Here is a 4,468-nt window from a genome sequence, read left to right as displayed (position 1 = left end):
TAGAATTCAAGTTTGGCTAATAAATCTTAATTTTTATAAGTATATTAATCTCTAAATATAACATAAAAGAGGCAGTGTTGTTAGATGTACAATTAAAGTATTGTCACAGAAATTTTACAATGAAAGAAATACATTTCTGATAGAAAATTCCTTTTATTACCAATAAATAGGGCCACCTGGGTGCATTTCCAGATTGGTTTCATTTAGGGGAAATCAAAATTGGTTGCTCAGAATAGTAAATAGCTTTTGGACTTGTTAGCAGCAGTTGAGCAGTTGTGCTCTAATGTGAATTGCTGGAGCATGACACAGAACTCTGTGAGTGATGGTGGGGTGGTGGTGGTGGTGGCAGTGTTTGGGGTTCTGTTGTGTTGAATTTCCCCCCCCCTTCTCATCTACTTAAGCAGGTCTCTTTACAATCTTCCAATTTTGCTGGGGATGAGGGTGGGATGGGGAGCTGAGGATGACATCTAGCCACAGGCATCAGCTGACACTCAACTGCACAAAGCCAATCAGTTTCACTTCATCAGGGATCTCCGTTCCATCATAGGCAGAAGCCAACTTAAATGTCAATGTTTTTAATGCTTTGGGGTCATCTACAATCTTCTGCAAATTCGTAGCAACTATAACTACATCATGACCATCAACCAGGCCTACAGGGAACAGCTCCTGAGAAACACCATCTGCCTTGTCTCTTCCTGGAGTAAACTCAAATCCTATGTCATTAAGTTCCTTTCTGGAGTTCCTTAATCTTAGAACAAGATTCACAGCACAAGAACTTTCTGCAAATTCTTCATTAACATTAGGCTGACCCTGAGAGTCCTGTATAGAAAGTGACTATATCTGCTCAGGATTTTCTTCTTTTACTCTTCCGTGACTTTTCCTGAGAAAGTTCTGCTTTCCCTTCTTCGCTCTTTTCATCCATTCCATCATCACTTCATTCCCAGCCTCCGTCTTCTGTATTGTGCAGATGACCACTCAATCCAGGAAACCTCCAAACATTTTTGGCTCTTTGTGAAATATCTGGTGTTCTTGTGAGCAGTTTTTCAAACAGATATTCTCTATTCTTGGCTTTCTGGAAGAATTTGCATTTTTAAAGTTATGCTGCTATGGGCCTTTTAGAAGGATCTTTCTGAAGACATAATGAAAAGAATTTTCTAAAGGACTTGCCATATTTTTTCATCATTTCTTTGTCTTCTACTCCTGTTTCTAAAGTGGGAGGATCATTTTGCAATGTCAACATTAACACTTTCATAGGAGGATACTTGTGATAAGGTGCAGTTCCTGTCACCAATTTGATAGCCGTTATTCCAAAACTCCACATATCAGCCTTGAAGTCATAACCTCTCACCTGTTCCATGACTTCAGGTACCATTCAACAAGGGGTGCCAACAAATGTTTTCCTTACTTTATTTCGGGTAACATAGCCTCATGTTGCCAGGAAAGCACTTACACCAAAATCTGCTATTTGCACTGAACCATCTTCACCCAAAAGAATATTCCCAGCCTTCAAATCCCTGTGAATTTGACCATTTCTATGGAGATAATCTAAGCCTTCCAAAACTTCATTAAGAATTGTAGCTATTATTGATTCTTCCAGGACTCCGTTCTTGTGCTCTTCTTGACCAACAATATACTTTATGATATCCAGCATTGAACCTCCACTTAATAATTTCACAACCAACCAAAGCTCGTCCTTACAACAAAAGAGGTATAATAGGTCACCACATTGGGATGGCTGCATTGGCTCATGGCTTGAATTTCTTTTAGTAGCTCATCCATGCTCGTCTGGCATTTTTCTAAGTTGATGCGTTTTATTGCTACTCATTCTTGGTGGGGTATGCATAGCGCAGCCTGGACCACAGCAGTAGCACCACTGCCAATCACCTCCTTCAGCTCCTACGCATCCCTGCAGATGGGCCAGCCGATGCCCTGGGCCGCCTAGGTGGCCCCAGCCACCACCAGCAGAACTAGTGCTGCTGTGGCCGCACTACAGTTCTAAAGAATCATGGAGCACAAGGTCAAAGAGACCAGATCCCAGGGGGATTGATATAATTTTGAGCCAAGACAAGAGGACTTGAACTTGTTTGGGGTTTGAGGTTGTGGCTATTTAATATGTGTTGAATGCAGGACTTCCTTGAGCCACATTCTATCAAGCATCTCCTTTTCACTGCCATCTAAGTTCCCATTTGCTGCTGAAATCTGGTACTTTTTCTGTCTTTCATGGTGTGGCAAACTTTCTATAATCTTGGCTACTGATTGGGTAAATGCATAATTGCTTAAATCATTTTAACTGGGCCCTGACTCAAAGACTTGTTATAGATTTCTTTTTCCTTTAATTAGATTTCTTTAGACATAAGATTTTTACATTTTGTATTTCATCCACAAATTATTTTTCTCTTTTATTTGGATTTTTCCATGTTTTTATTTTCTTTTGCAAATTGATTCATATGCCTTATGACTTGACCATGTATCCCTGTGTAATTCCCACATGTATCTCTGTATCCTCCACAGGGGAGAAATGTATTATTATTTTCCTTGGGGGTTGGGGGGGGGAACGATGTTATTATTTTGAACTTTGACTTGAATTTGAGCCAAATTTAGAACAAGAGACTACCTTCCAGATTCTAGAAGGTGCCGTGAAGATGACTGAAGAGACCACACACTCTACCAGAAGATCCAGAGGAAATTTTGGGATGTGAATTGAACTATGGGAAGTTGAAATAACTTTTTTTTGAATGTGTATTCTTATGCCAAAGTGGACTGCCCCAAAATTGATTTTTTGTCAATCTAGTAATCATTTGTTTTGTTCTTTTCCCCCCTTTTATCCACAAATTATTGCAATTTTAAAGTTGATTATTTTTCCATTATCCTTTTGGGGAAACTATTTTCCAGACCCCCTGGACTATCATAAGTCAAGCTTAAACTACCATTGGTACATGTGAGAAACAGGAAGTGATGTAAAGAACTGTCTATATATTTCTTGTTACTTCCACTCTCTGCTGTCTTTCATCAAGACTTTGGGCTCTTTCAGCATTGGGAGCTCGTGGCAGCATTCCTAGAATGCTTGTTGAGTGGTTTGGGCTGATTCTTTTTTTCTTTACTTCCTAAACTGCTATCCTTCTAGGAGACCCCTCATCTCAGAGGAGGCCTTGTGGCTGGAAGCCAACCTAGATTGAGAAGGCCCCTTGGCCTAGGCCTCTGAACCTCTATCTGGCTTGCCAGAGAAGTTCAATTCCTTTTCTCTCCCATCTTCTTCTTTATTTCTTCCTTCTAATGTAATAAAACCACCATAAAAATCCCAAACTGAAGAGTATTTTATTGGGATTTAATTTTAATCCCTAGCGGCCAGTAGTATAATATATTCAGTCAATAACCCCTAATTTTACCCTTTACAGTCTGGCTAATCCATGAAGGTTGTGACCAGTATCCTCAAATCTCTGTGAAATCTTTCATAACTCTTTCACTCTTTAGTCATCCTCAAGTCAGTCTTTTAAGCATCTAACTCAGCAGTTGAGAACACAGCTATGAGATCAGATGAGTATAAAACATTTTTTTCTCTTTTTTCCTTTATTTTAATTGAACTCAGCCCCAAGGAAATCTCGTCCTTCTAAAGAAAATCTTTCTAGTCAAACTGACTCACAGGTTACAAATTAAATTAGGGGCCTTTTTCCTCTAATAGAAGTACCTGAAATAGGAATCAATGAGAATGTGGTGACTCTAAGTTACCATATACCCTTTACACCCCCAGAAATAAATGAATTCACACCAAATGTTCGCACACATAAACAAGATCCATTTATGGTAAAGAAAAAGATGACAGACATATTTTTTTTCATTATAATCTGTCTTACAAAGATGTTGAAAACTTGCTCCAGGCTTTTTTAATTGAATGTGAGAAAAATAAAATAATTTCTCATGTTAATAAACCCCAGGGGCACAATGCAGCACACACTGGCCATCTCAGAATCCCAAATGGGACTACAACAACTCTGAGGATTATTTACAACTATACCTTTTTAGGGAGGCCATCTGAACTGCCATGAGAGAGTGAGGTGACAGCATGGATAAGTGGACATAATTTGAAAAAATTAAGCAAAATGAGGAAGAGACACCCTCCAGATTCATGGACAGAATAATTGAGTTTGGGGGTCAATTCCCAGATTTTGATCTTTCTAAAGAAAATTGCATAAGACAAATTAGAGGAACTTTGTCAATAACTCTTGCAAAGTGATCAGGGATTACTTTAGAACTCATTGCCCAAGGGTGGCCTCAAATGGATCGTCAAGAATTAAGAAAAAAACACTATATCTGTTTCAAAAGGAAACAAAGAAAAGGGGGAAGAGACTAATGATCTCATAGAGAAAATTGAGAAATGATTGACATATTTAACAGATAAGATTGATAAACTGGAAAAAGAGCATGATACTCAAACAATGGCCCTTGTCCCACTCCAAGAATCTATCAATCC

General features: G+C 38.8%; 1 pseudogene; it reads right to left on the bottom strand.

The window, feature by feature from the left end:
• Window positions 1-355: 355 nt before the first annotated feature.
• On the bottom strand, window positions 356-1,906 carry LOC100023902 (STE20/SPS1-related proline-alanine-rich protein kinase-like; annotated as a pseudogene).
• Between the last annotated feature and the right edge of the window lie 2,562 nt (window positions 1,907-4,468).

The sequence above is a fragment of the Monodelphis domestica genome, chromosome 3 (genome assembly GCF_027887165.1).
Source record: "Monodelphis domestica isolate mMonDom1 chromosome 3, mMonDom1.pri, whole genome shotgun sequence".
NCBI lineage: Eukaryota > Metazoa > Chordata > Mammalia > Didelphimorphia > Didelphidae > Monodelphis > Monodelphis domestica.
The sequence above is the reverse complement of the archived record's forward strand: the minus strand, read 5'-3'. Positions and strand labels throughout refer to the sequence as shown.